Source organism: Coffea arabica, chromosome 1e (genome assembly GCF_036785885.1).
Source record: "Coffea arabica cultivar ET-39 chromosome 1e, Coffea Arabica ET-39 HiFi, whole genome shotgun sequence".
In the NCBI taxonomy this organism is placed as follows: domain Eukaryota; kingdom Viridiplantae; phylum Streptophyta; class Magnoliopsida; order Gentianales; family Rubiaceae; genus Coffea; species Coffea arabica.
The window spans coordinates 8,250,620-8,272,596 of NC_092311.1; the positions used below are offsets into that span (position 1 = coordinate 8,250,620).

Consider the following 21,977-nt stretch of genomic DNA (forward strand, 5'->3'; position numbering starts at 1 on the left):
TGCCTTCCAGTGAACCAACGAAACAGTGCAGCCAAGTTCAAATAGTTGGTGTGGTTCACTCAGGTGGAATCAGAACGTGCATTTTATACCGTTGGAAAGTTGGGAATATTTAGTTTCCAGTGCCGCAAATGGAACTCGATTTCGACATCGGGACAAAGAGTTATAGTCTAAACAAAATCACTGCCAAAGTAATACGGGACACAATTCCAGTTTTGGCAAATTTTCTAAATCTCAACATGCACTCACCCAAATCACGTAAAATTTTGAGAAAACTTTTTACACAACATATATTACACATTTGCATCAGAAAGAAGTCAATTGGACTTCAAGAAAGTACACTAAAATGCACGAAAATGGCAGGGCAGAATCGGCACCTTCACATGCAACCCTTCATTTGACTTCCTTTTCACTTTTATCACTTAACTCTACTAAATTAACACTTAATCAACACAATTAACATCCAATCTTATCAAATCAGATCATCAAAGTCATTGTGGGATTTCATAGAGCCCACTCACCAATTTTCTAACAATTTAAAGCTGCCCATGAGAATCCAAGAGCTCATGAGTGTAATCTATCTTCCATAAATCAAGAATTAAGTGGTTGATCATTATTACTTTCTTAGAGAGCCAAGATAGAAATTTTGGTCACTTTGAGCTGGAGAAAAACTGTGAGAGGCAGCTCTTTTCCTAGCTTATCTTGATCACCAAGTGATTTGAGTGTTGTGTGTAAAATTTGGAGGTAATTTGAGCAAGGAATTGAGGAGAAAAAGTGGAGGAATTTTCTGGTCTTGTTCTTCCTTTGTTGCTCGGCTGTTTGAGTGTATGTGAGGAAGGAAATTCTGATGTTATTAGCTTCTAAGGTAGGCTTAAAACTGGTGGCTCAAATTTGCTCAAAGTTGTCCACTAAAATAATGCACGTGCGCGTGCGTTTCGTGCTCGATTCCTCTCGAGTTTATTGCACTAGTGCACTAAACCTCTAATGCACTTACATTCATATTATTATTATTCACTCTTAATAGTCCCAAAATAATGGTCTAAAGCTCCTCAATTACTCGCGCGCGTAAAAACGCATATGTCTAATTTAAGCGCGAGATAGTGAAATTTATAAGAAGTTCTTATAACAGTAATATAACTAACTAACCTTTGAACACTTATACATAAAAATACCTATTTTAGGACTAATGTACAAGTCTCCAATTTTCCAAGTTTATTGTATTCTCGAATCGATTTCCTCCTGAGGAGCGTTTTTATTTTCTTTGTTCCAAACCATCCATGATGTTCCGTCGCTCTAGGTGGACTAAAACCATACAGAGCAATTCTCCTGAAAATACAGCCTGTTCCGACATACATTGGACCTTGTAATCCATCAAAAGCCCTCATACTCACATCAAAAAATACGGTGTTGTGGTTTGCATACCGATCATTTGGATCAATCCCCTCGAATCGTTGAGGGAATTGTACGTAACAAATTCTGTCACCACCTCGGTCTAGCATAAAACACATTCCCTCCCTCAATGCCAAGAGTTATAGATATAGTGGTCACAGTCCAAATTAAGAATGAAAGGGCCGTTGGACATAATTGCCCTGGCACGGACTAGAGCATTCATGGCTCTAGCTTTCTTGTTGTGTTCAAAACCACGCCGCTTCTCACGAGAGACATAAACCAGCATTGGCAGCCGGATATCAACTTCTGCTGTATCAATCAAGTTGTCCTTATCAGCTTCAGTCCCAAAAACTGGCTCTGAATTAGGCGGCATCAACATCATCTGAAAGAGCGAAACAAGATATTAGCAATGAAGAATCACATCAGACTAAAGGAGGAAAATTGCACCAAAGCCAAGAAGTAAAAATGCAATTTACCTGAATAATGCCCTCATGATCACCTTTTGAATGACCTTCCTCTCCCGATGTCCAAGTTCCGGGCCAATGAGAGCCATTGAACATCCAAGTAGCCTTTGGGGCCTTAACGGCTTCTGAAAGATTGTCCCCAAGTTCAAGCTGTTTCTTCCTAGCCCTTAAGCTCTGCTTGAGCATTGTATGCATTCGATCTTCTCCTTATTGACTCCGGCAAGGCATTTATCCTGACTTTGAATTCATCATACTCTCTTTTCACTCTTCTCCTGTCCCTCACAAAATCAATTTTCACTTTGTTCTTGAGAGGATCACTCTTCTGACTAAAGTATGCCTCCGGATTGCGAGGTACAATGTTGTGTTTCCTACAGAAGGGAACCCAAGATTTTGAAAAGCTTGCAGCCTCGGCAAGAGCCTCAAATGTCACCAGAGAACTTCCATCATCAGATAGATAACATGTCACCTTCTCCATCGGATAATCAACTGCAAGTATAGAAAGAATAGTGTTTGCAGTAACTAGAGGTGGCTCTTTGTCTGGATCAGCTGTAGAGACAAATACATCAATCCCTGGAAGGTCAGATAATGTTTTGGGATTGTTGAGGTTTGGATCGGATGATTCAAATCTCTGCTTCAGAACCGACAGGTCGGTCACCCTTTTCACAGGGCAAAGCTTAGGTAGCTGATCAAGAAGCCAAGACAGTGCAAACCAAAATTCACAGACAACAGACATTATCCATAACCACATTGCTTCATGATTAGGATGTGACACCCTCCATGTAAGGAAACAGGCAAGTGCAGCAAGACGAAGAGCCATCAGTAATCTACACAGCCAAGCCAACATAAGCTTGCGTCAATTTGAATTTTTCGGTAACAATGTCCTACTAACTATATATATATGCACAAGTGGAGGAATAAAAGGAATTTGCATTTCTTAAACTATTCAAGGTCCTAGAGCGTAGCAAAGATGAAAAAGTCAGAGCAACAGTGGACTGAATCTCATACGACATAAATTAGTCAATGATCAATCGCAGATTAGAGAAACATATCCTTGTCCGATAACATGCTAGTAAATTCTTCAAAGTAAGATCTTTTTCATCATGGAAAAACCAAAAAATGTATAACAATTGAGCAGAACAAGTAAACAAGAACTAGAAAACAAAACTCTGGTTGGTTTTGGTTCTGACCTGTAGGGACTGATTATTGCAGTAGAAATTCCAACTTTCCTAGTTAAGGGCTTGTTTCTCCGGTCCGTGAAATCGGGAGGATTTTGATGTCGCTCAGTTCCCATTCCAGACACGTATCCATCTCTAGGCCAAACTGCATTTCCATACCCATAAGTTCCTTTGGTCTCAAACAGCCATTGTGCATGATCAAAATCATGGTTTGGATTCTTGAAAGACTGAACCAAAGAGTAATTCTCTCCCACTCTGATTCGCGGTTGGGACCGTGGCTCATCCTGAATTTCGTCATCAATAACATCTCCCCTGTAAGGCTCTTTGCAACCGGGGCATCTTCCGGCTCCATTTTCAACGCAATCAAAGAAGCAATCCCTGTAAATCCTGAAACCACACTCGCACTGCATTTTGGAATTCCTATCAAGAGCTTTCTCATCACAGCCCTCGATTTCACATACCAGATTTGATTTTGTCTTCACATTTGGTAGCTCAACTTCCTCGGAGCTTTTCCTGACGTGAGCTCGAGTCACCGAATTGTGTCCTCCGGTAAAAATGGTATCTTTGATGAAGCCTGCACTAGGAATTCCCCTGCTTTTGCTTCTGTCTAGAGGGCTGTTCTGAGATCCAGCGATTATCCGGTTATTAGGGGTGGGAGGAATGTGAACTGTGTAGGCGACAAACTCCTCGGTGCTGTCTTTGGAGAAAGAAAGATACCTCGCAGTAGTATTGGAAGAAGAAGCTTTGCCTCCACTGGAAGCCCTCAATCCTCTTCCACTCAGGGGTGAATTCGGATTGTTTGATAAGGAATGACGCCGGATTGGACTAGTCAAGGCGATTCCATGGCCCCCACCACCACCTGAGGTAGAGACCGTAATTGTCATAGGAGATGAGGATGGAGAATCAACACCCATTTTCACCAATTTTTTGTTCTCCTTTTCTTCGGGGAAAACGGGTATGACAAGAAGGAAACAGAAATCGGCAGCTGTATGAGAACAAAGATCAGAAATTCATGGTAAGCAGAGAAAGCTGATGGGTATTTTTGGGGGGCAAAAGAAGAAGAAGGAAGGTCTGAACTCTGGGTAGGGAAGCTATGGTATAAATTTGAAATTTTGTGGGGTTTAGACAGATATGGATTTCCATGTAACGGTCGACTGATTATGGTCGTTGGTTAGGAGAAATCGGACGGCGCTTCTTTGGACTTAATAAAATGCCCGTTTGTGACGCTGAGATGTCCGAAAGTTTTGAAGAAAGTTAAAAAAAAAAAAAAAAAAAAAAAAGGTCCTCTGCCCTGCCCACAATGCAAGGATCAAAATGGGCCCGACTTGAATTTCAACGGCCGGTCCAGTTTTTTTTTTAGTATAGCAGTCTCATGATCGTAATAATTTACAAGAGCCTCCGTGAGCTTTGGCATATTCGAAACAAGCCCCTCTAGGGTGGGTTTTCTTGCATTCTGTTCAATAACAACTTATGCTTCCTTCATTTCACTTTGATAGTTTTGTTTTCCTTTTTCATCCATCCTAAATTATAGTTCATTTTTTTCAATTGAAGAATATAGTTAACTTTAATTTCTCTAAACTACCCTTATTTAATATAGGGTAAAAAAACAAAAAAGCCATTTTTGGTTAAGTGAACATACAGAATAACCCCCGTGATTTCAAAATACACAATCCGACACCTTGTAATTTGAACTAAATTGAAAAGGCAATGGAAATCGTCAAAACGAATGTATTTGAAGCACACACACTTGTGTTTTACAACTAGTGATACCTGATAACAGTTTTTTATGATTAATTTTCATTTAATATACCTATTCTACCCCTTACAGAAATGCCCCCTGTGGTTAATTCAACCTATAGAAAAAGCCCTCCATAGTTGTGAAACATATAAGTTGGATTTAATGGAAACTTTCAAAAAATATATTGAAAAGAGAGTAAAGCTTTTTGAGATAAATCAACCACCAGTCTTATGCTTTGGCGTATTTGAAACAAGCCCTTTGAGGGTGGGTTTTATACTATTTTCTTGCATTTCTTGCATTCTGTTCAGTAACTTGGACTCCTTTTATCACACTTTGATAGTTTTATTTTATTTATTTTTTATCCGTCTCAAATTATAATCTATTTTTTTAATTCAAAAATATAGTTAACTTGTAACTTCTCTAAAATACCCTTGGATTCATACCTTGACTAGTACATTTTTCCATAGATTGTTGTTGTAATTAAGATAAAGGTATAGTGATTAGTCATACTCCTAATATCAATGTAAGGGTATTTTAGAAAAATAATAGGCTAAATTTACTCTTCCAACAAGGTTAACTAGTAATTTTTCCTAAACTGTGTGAAAAAAAAATCAAAACTATCAAAATGAGATGGAAAGAGTAGAAGAATTGGAATAATGATTACGAGTTATAGAACCTTGACATTATATTGAAATAGAAATCCATAATTGTTGGTATTTTTGCTCGATCTGTATATGTATATAACTACTAGCCTATTGATACATATCAATTAACATGTGTATAATGATATGTATATTTCGAAAATCAAACAATTGAACTGAAAAAAAGTAATGTTGGATGACATTTTATGATACTGTTGTAACGACAGGACAAGAGAAAACATGGGAACAATTTGAGGGCAACTAAAATTCTGCGAGATCTAGATGTCTCCCTCAAGGTTTTTGACATTCCTACTATCCTCCCTCGAGGTTTTTAAAATATCAGAAATCTCCCCTATTAGGTTATTAAGGCCCATTCATTGCATTACTCATGGAGAAATGACTGAAAGAGTTTCCTATCTCCACCATTTTTATTAGCTTACAGTTTTATCTTCTAAGTCGATTTGTGGAATTCTCTGTTTTTAGACCTTAAAATGGGGAACTTCATCTTCATACATGTTTCGACTTCTTTCTTCTGATGCCATGTTCATCACTCCTGCTGCCTTTCCTGCTAAAGTCATGTAGAGGGTCGGTGATATTTTACTGATTCCAGCTGTTCTTTTGCTCTGTCAACCTTCCGATTTTCAACTCTCTACAATGATACATAGACAAGAGCATTAAGTTCTTCAGACACTTATCCCATAATTCACCAAATAATTCACTAGAATCTGCACCCACAAGGGCCTTATTATCATAATTAGCAATTTGTTGCTTGCAAAGCCTGAGCTCCATCTCAAGTGCACTAATCCGAGACTCAACAGGTACATCATATTGCTCAACCGTCTGCTTTTGCATACCTCGAACTACCTCTGGTTGCCAAACTTTCAATGCATCTGATGCTTGTCTGATGGTATGCAAGCATTCCAATAGCCAGTGCATGAGCCCATGGTTCGCCATATCGACCGAGTCGTAACTGGAACGGAGGGCCGAATCACGAATATTACCATATCCGCGACGACTCGCTCTGATTCGGCTGATATTGAATGATTCGAATCCGTGATACACGATATCGGCCAATATATCCGAGTCAACTCGGAGTCGATTCGGATATTTTTTTACATTATGTCTTTTTTGGTATTTTCTAATTTTATTAATTTTTTCAAAATTTTTGGAAACTTTCATGTGTTATAATATGCGTATCACCCGATATTCATCCGTTATGCCGCGACGGATGTGGAACAATCGATACCGCGACCGCGACCGCGACCCACGATGACGAACCATGCATGAGCCTAAAATGTTCCAATTTCAGAGAAAGCATTAAACTTTGAAGATTCTCCACCTTTGATGTCTAGAACAGAACAGACACATATGTCATTAGATTGAAGGGCACCAGCAATGAAAGAATTTTCGTAAGCAGTCATATGGAGATATGTTTTGCTACCAGGACACTTACTTGGTTGTAGCCATGGTTCAAAGACTCGGCCGAGTCGTCACTGGAACGGGGCTTTCCGATTCGATACTGGGACGAGATGACTTTGAAATAATGAATCGTCGAGAACTCGGCCGAGACGTCTCCGAGACGGATAGAAGCGGCCGAGTCGCGCCCAAATCATCTCGAGTCAGCTCGATATTTTATTATTTTTGCTAAATTTTTAATTATTTTTTTATCATAATTTTTTACAAATTTTAGAATATTAAATATTTCAAAATTTTGTGTCTCGCAGAGACCGTGACGGATAAGTCGAGACCGATGTGGAACGGTCCGGATCGCGACCGCAACCGCAACCATGACTTTGAACCATGGTTGTATCACATTCTGAACACTCACTGTAGAGGAGATGGCTATCTAGCCCTACTACACCTTCAACACCAATAACCATCAGAGGCAGCAGCAAACCATAAAAGCTGCTTCTAATATCCATGTTCCAGGTGCTTGTAATGTGTCCTACCCTGCTCTTGTCTAAAAATCTATCCGAAGTCTCAGATTGATCGCAAGTAATATAAAAGTCTGTCTGAATTCCCGGATTGATCACCAAGTAATATATAATTTGGCCATTGTTCCTTGGTCGTTTCAACTCTATTCAATGAATACGGAGTTAACTAGCTAAACTTAAAGAAGATTAAATTTTCAATACTGAAAGAGTCAGCTTTCGCTAATATCTGAAATGTCACCGTAGTTAACTAACAACCTTGAAGCAGTTTGGAAGCAGTTGCAATTCATTTGTTCTATCAGGCAAACAATAACACAATCGTTTTAGGTTGCTTTTCTTTTCTTTTACACCTTTGCAAGTCATCCCAAAAAACCCAATTGCTGGAGTTGAATAAAAGACCAACAACAAACTCAGCACAGGCTTTAAGATTCTCAATTTCTCAAGCCCGTATCAATCATGATTCATCTCAACTCTAATGTACGCCTGCCTGCCTGCAGATGCTAGGGACTGTAGAAAGTAGAAACTGATTAACCTTCGAGTTTATCCCTTTAATTATGACAGTCCATTTCAACTTGCATACGTATGTCCCTACTTTGTCTATTAAGTACTTTTATCATGTTTGAACTAGTGATAGACATGTCCATCCTGCTATTCGAAATCAAAACTAACATTTCCTACTACCAACCAATAAGAAGAGTCGCGTGATCAAGTATTTCTGGGCTCTTGAAGAGAGGAATATCCCATCGCATATGCCTCCCTTTAAATGAGTGTATGGAGGGCTGCAGTGAATTTGAACAACATTAACACAGCTTTCATTCAATATCACTCAAACTTGAAACTCTAGCATCTTGGTACCAGTACAGGCGTGAATGTGTTTGTTGATGGTCATCTGACCTTCATGTAGTCAAGACCATGATTCAAAGACTCGGTCGAGCCATCACCAGAACAGAACTCTTCGTTCCGATACAGAGGCGAAATGACTCCGAAATACATTAATCACCGAGAATTTGGCCGAAAAGTCACCGACACTGTGTCAACCTGAGTTCAGCATATTTTGTCTATATTATTTTGTTTCTTTTGCTAATTTTTTATTATTTTTGTTTAGCATATTTTTTTAATATTATTACAAACAACTTTTAGAATATTAAATGGTTCAAAACTTGTGTTTCGTCGAGACGGTAATCGATACATCGAGACCAATGATGTAAAACAGTCAGAACCGCGACCGCAACTGCAACCGTAACTTTGAACCATGGTCAAGACTCAAGACTGAGTTTTGTCCTTGGTCCTTGCCAGATTCTGGTTAGATGATCATCAACAAACATATTCAGAGCAACCTGCAAATCAGCTTGCTTTGACACTTAATCCAAATCAACAATTTGTTGGATCAGATTGCAGCACGATAATAAATTTCTCGTGATAACCTTATCTATCAGCTATTGCATGAATTTGTAATTCATCCATACCGTTTCTTTTTGCAGGCCTGCCATATTTTTCTCTAAGTTGGGATGTAACGCAAGCCCAACAAATCATGCTTGTTCAGATTCAAATGTGTACCTGCATACTTCCAGCTCTTGGTTAACATGCAGTATAACAAATCTTAAAGCTTCAATATCATTTTACTAGTGGATCACTCAATTACTTGCTAAATTTTAATTTCATGCGGTACCATCAAGCTCTTACTAAGTTTTCAGTGCATTTTTTGCATCTGGATCAATTGCTGCTCAGTCGTCCTTTCTTTCACCTTCTCTTGCACAATTGCTGCTGTTCCTTCTTCGAAACAAGTTTGGCCTAAAGATCAGGTATGGAATTAGTTTCCTATTCTTTCATTCTTGGGTTTTCCTTACATTGATTTTGTTCCATGGATTTTGCTTATGAATATGTTTTTTTTTTGTGGTCCGAGGGCGATTTGGCTGCAAATTTTGATTCACTGATACAATAATAAACTCATAACTCTAAGGGTCTGTTTGGTTGGACAGAAAACATTTTCCAAAGTTTCTACTGTTGAGATATGATTTCTGACGGCATCTCCAGAAATCACACCCTTTTCTTTTCACAGTCTGTAACTGAAAAAGACGATTGAAGACTATCCATAAAAGACCATCGGCAGCGACATCTCATCGGCAAACCAATCCCTTCTTCGCCGACTGCATCTCCAGCTCCGGCGGAGACCCACTTTCAGAGCTAAGCTACTCCTCCAATAAGGTTATTCTTCTTTTAAAAATCAGCTACAATTATTATCTCTCTCTCTCTCTCATTTTTTTCCTTTAAAAGCAGCCAATATCAAGGCTCATCCCCACTCTGGGGGCGATATCTCATCCCTGTTCCTGCAACAGCATCTCCAACAGGGGTGAAGACTCCTTAACTATTTCTAGAGGTATGATGATCTCTAATTAGTTTTTTTTCCGCCTTTTTCCTTTGAAAAATTGTCTAGAATTTCTGGTGTAGGTTCTTTAAGTTGGATTGGAATGAATTTTTGTGGGTTGCTTTTGTTTTAGTTTGCTCTTACCTGATTAGGGTTACATTTGATTTGATTGATGCTAATGAATTAATTTGGCTGCTGAATTTTGGGCAATTTATGATTCTTGGAATCTGATTATTAATCTTGGTGCCCTTGTCTCGACCCTCTAACTTGCTCCGAATCCAGGTAGGGGACGGTAGTGCTTTTCTTACAATCTGGTGAGATCATTTGTAAAAGCTTTAGTGCATTCATTGAGTTTGTGAAGCCACGGGCTGATTCTTGCCATAGGTGCTTGATTGAAAAGGGGTTAATTAATAATATAAGTCAAAACTTTGAAACCAAAAAAAAAAAGATCTTGCCACCAAGTCTATCTCAGCAACCTTAAACTTTTCAGTTCCATTAACTTAATATAACCGTGGAAAAACATAACGCTTTGGATATATTCCCAAATCAGTGAATGTTTTGACATAGCAGCAAGCAAATCACCAAATGGCAATGACGACTCTGTCGTAAAATGATCACTGAGGTTTGTCATCTTGGCAAATACAGGAAACGACAAATAAGTACTCTACAGGTTGTTGGTGGCCATTTTCCATGGAAGTCTAGAATTGGGTGCAATGGGCACAATATACGGCCCTCAATAAATCCCCACCACAAGCCTTATTTGAAAAAGAATCTAAATGCTAGCCATAGATGTCATTGAGGTTCAGCTTCGTTGATCTTTCTATGACCAACCTTTTTGAAATTTGAATAGAATGTTTTCATGCTGCAGGACAAAGTTGAAGCAAACAGAAGTTGACTACCAGAATTTTGATAATGCCTGAATCACTTACTTTAAAAAAGAAAGTTTGTACTTGATTACACTAAAGTTTTACTGAATTATAATATACAGTAATTAAGGGGAATTATTAAAGTGTTACTTCAATATGCAAGTGAGGTATGTATAAACATTGATATATGAGATATTCATTGAATAATAAGTTGAGATTCATGCATCCTTGCCCTTTCAACTTACTTGGATTGCACTCTTTGAATGACTTCCTTCTAAAAGACTTCTCGTCCTTTTCTGAAAGTATTTGGCACTAAAAAAGACCTCAATGATTGTGCATTGCACTGCCATTGAACTTCAACAAATATATTGCCATCATGAATTCATACACTTACTAGTTCTTTATTTTTACATAAATAATATAGTCAAAAGCTACCTTCTTGGAATCTGATTATTAATTGCAGTGGCTTTTATCCATTGGGAACTTGCACTTGCAATTCTAACTATCTTTAAAGATTTGGGGTGGAGAGTTGCTTGACTTAGGCGTTCAGTTTGTTCATTTGGAGCAGAGTTTGTCCTTTCGGATATGGACTATCCAGGAAGTTGTAATTGAATATGTTTGTTGCTGTTGTTGATGGATTATCATTTTTTCCTCCTAAGCTTCTTGTGGATTTCAATTGTTGGCATTTGCTGGTGTTCTAGTATTGTATACTAGTTTGTTTAGAGCAATGTCCTTTAATGATTTTGCGAAGCTGCACAATGGACATGGGAACTTGGACTGTTTCATTACGCTTACATTCTTGTTTTTCGTTGTAATCAGTGATTATTGCTTGTAGTATGATCAGATGAACAAGATGTTGATTGTGACTATTTAAAGACACTAAGCAATTTTCTTTTGGTGGAAACTGACCCTTGGAGAGTGCTCTGTTTCTTCTGTCTAGAGCCATAGTTGTCAAAAGAAGACATAGTTGTTAGAATCAATGTTGCAGACCTGACTGCATAATGTTGGCAAGTTGTGTATTGATGTAAATTCCTAGGATAAAGGTTTCAGTTGTGATTATTTTCTAATTCAAAGGGTGTAGGTATTGGTAATGGTTGTACTGAGGTATTCTGCTTGGCTTGTTGATTAAGTTGATCATCTGCTTACAACAAAGAACAATTATTCTTTCTTCAATTTTGTGTCTTAAATGACTGCATGTTTTGTGGCATTCTGCTTGGCTTGTTGCTTAAGTTGGTCCTTAAAGAAGATGATAATTAATTTTAGTTACCTGATACCAAATATCAAGTTGGTTGATGACCTGGATGCACATTTTGTGGCAAAAATTATTTATGGATTCTAGTTTGTACAGCATAAAAAAAGGTTGATTCGGAGATAAAATTGCACAGCTTGCTAAGTTTTGGATTTAGGAGAAGACGGTGCAGCACTTGAAGAACTTAAGTTTTGTATACTTGGACCATGAAAGTCGCCTTCTAAATTTCTTGGATTAGTCTTTACATATCCAGAGATAAAGCTTTTGAGAATGGGAAAATATTTGCAACATTGCCAACAAACACTAAAAAAGGAAGTCAGAAAATATTTTCACTGACAAACCAAACACCAAAAAATTATGAAAAAAGGAATTTGGAAACTATTTTCACTAAATAACCGAACACCGGAAAATTATGGAGAAGGAAGTGATTTTCCAGGAAAATGACTTCGATGGAAAATATTTATTTTCCGTCCAACCAAACGGACTCTAAGCTATCTGATTTTTCCATGCTTTACATAACTCAAACTAAGAGAGATCAGTTGGCGATTTTGCTTGTAGACTGTAGCACCAGTTAAAATTACCTTGAACAACTACAGGTTGACATCTTATTTGTTTTCTTTGGTTTTTCTTCTTAAAATACACTATGGAAAGAGGAAACAATTGGGTTATAGAAATGGGAAAAAATCAAATGTTAGTAAATATGTTTCCTCAAGTTGATATTTAATGAGTTGCTATTACTCTGGATGTGGAATTGATGAACAAAGCAGCCAGGAGGCATAGATGCATAAAATTGTTGATGGATACAAGTCCTTTCAAGTTGCAATCTCTTCCCCTTTTGTCTTAGCTCTTCTATATGGCAAATTGTTGATCAAATCTACTGAAACAAGCATTCTTTTGCCTTGAACGATCTGGTTCTATCAGGATCAATCTATTTATCCTCTTTGTTTTTTTCCCCTCTAACAAAGCCAGTGTGGTGCCTTGTTCTATTTGGATTCTACTTGTGGTTAGATTGTGCTTAGTTGAATTCACTTCTAATTCTTTTTTCATTTTGGGATGATTTAGGTTTTGCTGAAGGTGAAACTAAGTGCAAAATGCTCTAGAATGTTCCACATCAGATTGTGCAATCTCCAGCTCGGCTAGGGTTACCAAATCCAAATTCACCTTCTCTTCAAAACACTACTCCGGCTAAGTTTGCCTCCCAAGCCCAACAATCTCATCCGCCAAATCAACAGTCAAATGCATCAAGCATTATTTCAACTTCTTCAACACTGCTTCGTCTCCTTCCCCCTCTGCCAAGAGCTCAGTCTATTCTTCTGCAAATGTCCTCACTTGCCTCAAGACTTTTTGATGTCTCACCTAATAGGTCGCATTGGATTAGCGCATTTCGAGGTTCCCTACCCTCCTTCTTGTCTTCCCAATCCCAACCTTTGACATCAACTGCACCAGATTCCTACCCTTCTTCCTCCAAAGAAATTCTCGCTCTTTTCACAAACCTTCAAACTCAGCTATTTGAAGCTGTTGCAGAGCTCCAAGAAATTCTTGATCTTCAAGATGGAAAACAGAAACTCTCGCACGAAATCAGGTCAAAAGATACTGCAATTCTTGCACTTGCAAGCAAGCTCAAAGAAGCTGAGCAGGTTCTTGACAACCTTGTGGATGATTACTCGGATTATCGCCGTTCAAAACGGTCCAAGTCAGAAGATGTTGCAGAAGATTCTTCAACCACCACTGTGGCATCTCAGCTGAAGCTTTCTGATATATTGTCATATGCCCATAGGATAAGCTACACTACTTTTGCACCACCAGAATTTGGTGCTGGACAGGCTCCTCTCCGTGGGGCACTCCCCCTGCTCCACAGGAGGAGCAAATGCGGGGCATCCCAACTGTACGCTTTTGCTGATCATGATGTTGGTTTACCAAAAACAGATGAGGATAAGAAGAAAACTATAGAGCCATTGATCGAAACTCCTGTTGGGCAACCAGCAGAGCCAAATCCATTGGCCAATCTTGCTGGAATGCAGGGTCTACTTCCACCTAATATTGCTGTGCCACCAGGATGGAAACCTGGAATGCCCGTGGAGTTGCCCAATGATCTACCTATTCTTCCTCCACCTGGTTGGAAGCCCGGTGATCCAATGGCACTGCCCCCATTGGATTCTCTTCCTATACATCCTGGAATTGAAGAGCAACAACCTCAGCATATCTCCCCTCCAATGCTTACAAAGACACCCGAGCCTATACAAGTTCGGCATGTGCAGCTTGACATTGACGATGATAGTAGTGATTATAGCAGTGATGTTGGTAGCTCTGACAGTGAAGATTAGTCCTAGACTCCAGTGCTTTTATGTCGATGTAAATTCTGAAATGCTACGTAGAGCATCTTTCAAAGAGGATTGAAGTTGCTATCTCTAGCCTGTACTTTCTGCTGATGAAATTGAAGTTTTACTAGAATTCTGCAATTCCTCAAAGATTGTCTAACTGTGTTTGCATACCTAGAATATTCTTTCAATTTGCTGAACATTTCTCGCAATCCGTTCTAGTACTGGTTTTGATTCTAAGGTGTTATTGGAAGCCTAGTTGAGTGAGCATGATCTTTTAAATTTGTGACAATATGGACCAGTACACTGATATTACACACTTATGTAATGTTTTTATGTAGATTCTGAGGCAATAGATTTTAATGTTTTACCTTTGACATACTTTTGTGATAGTTGATCATCTTCTGGACAGTCGTACATATATTGTGTCTTCCGCAAGATGAGGAACGAATGAAAGCAGAAAAGCTGTACCTTTTCCTCAGTCAATACATCTAAGTACTTCCTATTTGGGCTGATAGGTGGGAATTTACTTAGGTTACTCCAGACATCCTAACATAGGAATATTGTACTCAGGTTCGTAACACGCTGTATAAGGGTACCGATTTGTGTAGCTGTAAACATAAAAGCATTTTTCATCGCAGTCGCTCTAGAATCTTAATGCTTGATGATTGACAAACGTTTGTTAAATGAGATGTAAAGTTATCAATGAATATGTTGTAAAGAATTAAATCAACTGATGTAAGAAATGTTGAAGTAGCAGGTGTTGGCAAAAGAGAAAAAAAAATTGCTTGTTTTAAAGGGAAACTGAAGCATAATTCCCTGCAAAGATCACAGGACAAATAGGAAAACAAGTTGAGGAGGAAAAAAATTCACAAAATTTTCAGATACTTGTCAGCCCTTGTGAGGTCGCGGACATTATAGCAGAATCATCTAAGAAATGAAAATCCAAGTTACAGATTGATGCAGTACAGAAATTACAGTTTTGGCAATGGAAAAAAATTCAAGGGTTGGCTGCAATAGAAGTTTTCTTCTCTGCCATGACAAATTCATTAGATTTTAGTATAGGCATTGCTCTTCTGGTGTTGGTTGTTGCTTGTGCCCTGAATGCTCTGATGTTTCTGACAGCAAGGTTTATGAATGAATGAATCCCTATTATATGTTGTCATAGTCAAATCTTTACGTGACGTGAGAGAAGTACAAATCCTCTGATACATGCAATCCAATCCTCACTACTAATCTGACATCTAAGCTAATTTGACTGAAATAAGAATGTATTATTAATGATGATGAAGAAGATGATATGTACAATTTTACATGGCACCGAGCAGCAGCCTAAAGAAATCTAACTTAATAATCGCGAATATTACCACATCCGCAACGACTCGCTCTATTGAACGATTCGAATCCGTGATGCATGATATCGGCCGATACATCCGAGTTAACTTGGAGTCTATTTGGATATTTTTTTAAATTGTGTCCTTTTTGGTATTTTCTAATTTTATTAATTTTTTCAAAATTTTTGGAAACTTTCATGTGTTATAATGTGCGTATCACCCGATATTCATCCGTTATGCCGCGATGGATGTGGAACAATCGATACCGCGATGCTACCGCGACCCGCGATGGCGAGCCATGCATGAGCCTAAAATGTTCCAATTTCAGAGAAAGCATTAAACTTTGAAGATTCTCCACCTTTGATGTCTGGTACAGAACAGACACATATGTCTTTAGATTGAAGGGCACCAGCAATGAAAGAATTGTCGTAGGCAGTCATATGGAGATATGTTTTGCTAAGAGGACACTTACTTGGTTGTATCCATGGTTCAAAGACTCGGCCGAGTCGTCACTGGAACGGGGCTTCCCGATCCGATATTGGGACGAGATGACTCTGATATAATGAATCGTCGAGAAATCGGCCGAGACGGATGGAAACGGCCGAGTCGCGCCCGAATCATCCCGAGTCAGCTCGATATTTTATTATTTTTGCTAAATTTTTAATTATTTTTTTATCATAATTTTTTACAATTTTTAGAATATTAAATATTTCAAAAATTTGTGTCTCGCCGAGACCGTGACGGATAAGTCGAGACAGATGTGGAACGGTACGAACCGCGACCGCAACCGCAACCATGACTTTGAACCATGGTTGTATCACATTCTGAACACTCACTGCAGAGGAGATGACTCTCTAGCCCTACTACACTTTCAGCACCAATAACCATCAGAGGCAGCAACAAACCATAAAAGCTGCTTCTAATATCTATGTTCCAGGTGCTTGTAATGTGTCCTACCCTGCTCTTGTCTAAAAATCTATCCGAAGTCTCAGATTGATCGCAAGTAATATAAAAGTCTGTCTGAATTCCCGGATTGATCACCAAGTAATATATAATTTGGCCATTGTTCCTTGGTCGTTTCAACTCTATTCAATGAATACGGAGTTAACTAGCTAAACTTAAAGAAGATTAAATTTTCAATACTGAAAGAGTCAGCTTTCGCTAATATCTGAAATGTCACCGTAGTTAACTAACAACCTTGAAGCAGTTTGGAAGCAGTTGCAATTCATTTGTTCTATCAGGCAAACAATAACACAATCGTTTTAGGTTGCTTTTCTTTTCTTTTACACCTTTGCAAGTCATCCCAAAAAACCCAATTGCTGGAGTTGAATAAAAGACCAACAACAAACTCAGCACAGGCTTTAAGATTCTCAATTTCTCAAGCCCGTATCAATCATGATTCATCTCAACTCTAATGTACGCCTGCCTGCCTGCAGATGCTAGGGACTGTAGAAAGTAGAAACTGATTAACCTTCGAGTTTATCCCTTTAATTATGACAGTCCATTTCAACTTGCATACGTATGTCCCTACTTTGTCTATTAAGTACTTTTATCATGTTTGAACTAGTGATAGACATGTCCATCCTGCTATTCGAAATCAAAACTAACATTTCCTACTACCAACCAATAAGAAGAGTCGCGTGATCAAGTATTTCTGGGCTCTTGAAGAGAGGAATATCCCATCGCATATGCCTCCCTTTAAATGAGTGTATGGAGGGCTGCAGTGAATTTGAACAACATTAACACAGCTTTCATTCAATATCACTCAAACTTGAAACTCTAGCATCTTGGTACCAGTACAGGCGTGAATGTGTTTGTTGATGGTCATCTGACCTTCATGTAGTCAAGACCATGATTCAAAGACTCGGTCGAGCCATCACCAGAACAGAACTCTTCGTTCCGATACAGAGGCGAAATGACTCCGAAATACATTAATCACCGAGAATTTGGCCGAAAAGTCACCGACACTGTGTCAACCTGAGTTCAGCATATTTTGTCTATATTATTTTGTTTCTTTTGCTAATTTTTTATTATTTTTGTTTAGCATATTTTTTTAATATTATTACAAACAACTTTTAGAATATTAAATGGTTCAAAACTTGTGTTTCGTCGAGACGGTAATCGATACATCGAGACCAATGATGTAAAACAGTCAGAACCGCGACCGCAACTGCAACCGTAACTTTGAACCATGGTCAAGACTCAAGACTGAGTTTTGTCCTTGGTCCTTGCCAGATTCTGGTTAGATGATCATCAACAAACATATTCAGAGCAACCTGCAAATCAGCTTGCTTTGACACTTAATCCAAATCAACAATTTGTTGGATCAGATTGCAGCACGATAATAAATTTCTCGTGATAACCTTATCTATCAGCTATTGCATGAATTTGTAATTCATCCATACCGTTTCTTTTTGCAGGCCTGCCATATTTTTCTCTAAGTTGGGATGTAACGCAAGCCCAACAAATCATGCTTGTTCAGATTCAAATGTGTACCTGCATACTTCCAGCTCTTGGTTAACATGCAGTATAACAAATCTTAAAGCTTCAATATCATTTTACTAGTGGATCACTCAATTACTTGCTAAATTTTAATTTCATGCGGTACCATCAAGCTCTTACTAAGTTTTCAGTGCATTTTTTGCATCTGGATCAATTGCTGCTCAGTCGTCCTTTCTTTCACCTTCTCTTGCACAATTGCTGCTGTTCCTTCTTCGAAACAAGTTTGGCCTAAAGATCAGGTATGGAATTAGTTTCCTATTCTTTCATTCTTGGGTTTTCCTTACATTGATTTTGTTCCATGGATTTTGCTTATGAATATGTTTTTTTTTTGTGGTCCGAGGGCGATTTGGCTGCAAATTTTGATTCACTGATACAATAATAAACTCATAACTCTAAGGGTCTGTTTGGTTGGACAGAAAACATTTTCCAAAGTTTCTACTGTTGAGATATGATTTCTGACGGCATCTCCAGAAATCACACCCTTTTCTTTTCACAGTCTGTAACTGAAAAAGACGATTGAAGACTATCCATAAAAGACCATCGGCAGCGACATCTCATCGGCAAACCAATCCCTTCTTCGCCGACTGCATCTCCAGCTCCGGCGGAGACCCACTTTCAGAGCTAAGCTACTCCTCCAATAAGGTTATTCTTCTTTTAAAAATCAGCTACAATTATTATCTCTCTCTCTCTCTCATTTTTTTCCTTTAAAAGCAGCCAATATCAAGGCTCATCCCCACTCTGGGGGCGATATCTCATCCCTGTTCCTGCAACAGCATCTCCAACAGGGGTGAAGACTCCTTAACTATTTCTAGAGGTATGATGATCTCTAATTAGTTTTTTTTCCGCCTTTTTCCTTTGAAAAATTGTCTAGAATTTCTGGTGTAGGTTCTTTAAGTTGGATTGGAATGAATTTTTGTGGGTTGCTTTTGTTTTAGTTTGCTCTTACCTGATTAGGGTTACATTTGATTTGATTGATGCTAATGAATTAATTTGGCTGCTGAATTTTGGGCAATTTATGATTCTTGGAATCTGATTATTAATCTTGGTGCCCTTGTCTCGACCCTCTAACTTGCTCCGAATCCAGGTAGGGGACGGTAGTGCTTTTCTTACAATCTGGTGAGATCATTTGTAAAAGCTTTAGTGCATTCATTGAGTTTGTGAAGCCACGGGCTGATTCTTGCCATAGGTGCTTGATTGAAAAGGGGTTAATTAATAATATAAGTCAAAACTTTGAAACCAAAAAAAAAAAGATCTTGCCACCAAGTCTATCTCAGCAACCTTAAACTTTTCAGTTCCATTAACTTAATATAACCGTGGAAAAACATAACGCTTTGGATATATTCCCAAATCAGTGAATGTTTTGACATAGCAGCAAGCAAATCACCAAATGGCAATGACGACTCTGTCGTAAAATGATCACTGAGGTTTGTCATCTTGGCAAATACAGGAAACGACAAATAAGTACTCTACAGGTTGTTGGTGGCCATTTTCCATGGAAGTCTAGAATTGGGTGCAATGGGCACAATATACGGCCCTCAATAAATCCCCACCACAAGCCTTATTTGAAAAAGAATCTAAATGCTAGCCATAGATGTCATTGAGGTTCAGCTTCGTTGATCTTTCTATGACCAACCTTTTTGAAATTTGAATAGAATGTTTTCATGCTGCAGGACAAAGTTGAAGCAAACAGAAGTTGACTACCAGAATTTTGATAATGCCTGAATCACTTACTTTAAAAAAGAAAGTTTGTACTTGATTACACTAAAGTTTTACTGAATTATAATATACAGTAATTAAGGGGAATTATTAAAGTTTTACTTCAATATGCAAGTGAGGTATGTATAAACATTGATATATGAGATATTCATTGAATAATAAGTTGAGATTCATGCATCCTTGCCCTTTCAACTTACTTGGATTGCACTCTTTGAATGACTTCCTTCTAAAAGACTTCTCGTCCTTTTCTGAAAGTATTTGGCACTAAAAAAGACCTCAATGATTGTGCATTGCACTGCCATTGAACTTCAACAAATATATTGCCATCATGAATTCATACACTTACTAGTTCTTTATTTTTACATAAATAATATAGTCAAAAGCTACCTTCTTGGAATCTGATTATTAATTGCAGTGGCTTTTATCCATTGGGAACTTGCACTTGCAATTCTAACTATCTTTAAAGATTTGGGGTGGAGAGTTGCTTGACTTAGGCGTTCAGTTTGTTCATTTGGAGCAGAGTTTGTCCTTTCGGATATGGACTATCCAGGAAGTTGTAATTGAATATGTTTGTTGCTGTTGTTGATGGATTATCATTTTTTCCTCCTAAGCTTCTTGTGGATTTCAATTGTTGGCATTTGCTGGTGTTCTAGTATTGTATACTAGTTTGTTTAGAGCAATGTCCTTTAATGATTTTGCGAAGCTGCACAATGGACATGGGAACTTGGACTGTTTCATTACGCTTACATTCTTGTTTTTCGTTGTAATCAGTGATTATTGCTTGTAGTATGATCAGATGAACAAGATGTTGATTGTGACTATTTAAAGACACTAAGCAATTTTCTTTTGGTGGAAACTGACCCTTGGAGAGTGCTCTGTTTCTTCTGTCTAGAGCCATAGTTGTCAAAAGAAGACATAGTTGTTAGAATCAATGTTGCAGACCTGACTGCATAATGTTGGCAAGTTGTGTATTGATGTAAATTCCTAGGATAAAGGTTTCAGTTGTGATTATTTTCTAATTCAAAGGGTGTAGGTATTGGTAATGGTTGTACTGAGGTATTCTGCTTGGCTTGTTGATTAAGTTGATCATCTGCTTACAACAAAGAACAATTATTCTTTCTTCAATTTTGTGTCTTAAATGACTGCATGTTTTGTGGCATTCTGCTTGGCTTGTTGCTTAAGTTGGTCCTTAAAGAAGATGATAATTAATTTTAGTTACCTGATACCAAATATCAAGTTGGTTGATGACCTGGATGCACATTTTGTGGCAAAAATTATTTATGGATTCTAGTTTGTACAGCATAAAAAAAGGTTGATTCGGAGATAAAATTGCACAGCTTGCTAAGTTTTGGATTTAGGAGAAGACGGTGCAGCACTTGAAGAACTTAAGTTTTGTATACTTGGACCATGAAAGTCGCCTTCTAAATTTCTTGGATTAGTCTTTACATATCCAGAGATAAAGCTTTTGAGAATGGGAAAATATTTGCAACATTGCCAACAAACACTAAAAAAGGAAGTCAGAAAATATTTTCACTGACAAACCAAACACCAAAAAATTATGAAAAAAGGAATTTGGAAACTATTTTCACTAAATAACCGAACACCGGAAAATTATGGAGAAGGAAGTGATTTTCCAGGAAAATGACTTCGATGGAAAATATTTATTTTCCGTCCAACCAAACGGACTCTAAGCTATCTGATTTTTCCATGCTTTACATAACTCAAACTAAGAGAGATCAGTTGGCGATTTTGCTTGTAGACTGTAGCACCAGTTAAAATTACCTTGAACAACTACAGGTTGACATCTTATTTGTTTTCTTTGGTTTTTCTTCTTAAAATACACTATGGAAAGAGGAAACAATTGGGTTATAGAAATGGGAAAAAATCAAATGTTAGTAAATATGTTTCCTCAAGTTGATATTTAATGAGTTGCTATTACTCTGGATGTGGAATTGATGAACAAAGCAGCCAGGAGGCATAGATGCATAAAATTGTTGATGGATACAAGTCCTTTCAAGTTGCAATCTCTTCCCCTTTTGTCTTAGCTCTTCTATATGGCAAATTGTTGATCAAATCTACTGAAACAAGCATTCTTTTGCCTTGAACGATCTGGTTCTATCAGGATCAATCTATTTATCCTCTTTGTTTTTTTCCCCTCTAACAAAGCCAGTGTGGTGCCTTGTTCTATTTGGATTCTACTTGTGGTTAGATTGTGCTTAGTTGAATTCACTTCTAATTCTTTTTTCATTTTGGGATGATTTAGGTTTTGCTGAAGGTGAAACTAAGTGCAAA

The 21,977-nt window shown here is 38.0% G+C and overlaps 2 pseudogenes; one reads left to right on the forward strand and one right to left on the reverse strand.

The window, feature by feature from the left end:
• Positions 1-1,169: 1,169 nt before the first annotated feature.
• On the reverse strand, positions 1,170-3,939 carry LOC113737379 (cellulose synthase-like protein D5; annotated as a pseudogene).
• An 8,967-nt stretch (positions 3,940-12,906) lies between these two features.
• Positions 12,907-14,283, forward strand: LOC113711627 (mediator of RNA polymerase II transcription subunit 4-like; annotated as a pseudogene).
• The last annotated feature ends 7,694 nt before the right edge of the window (positions 14,284-21,977 follow it).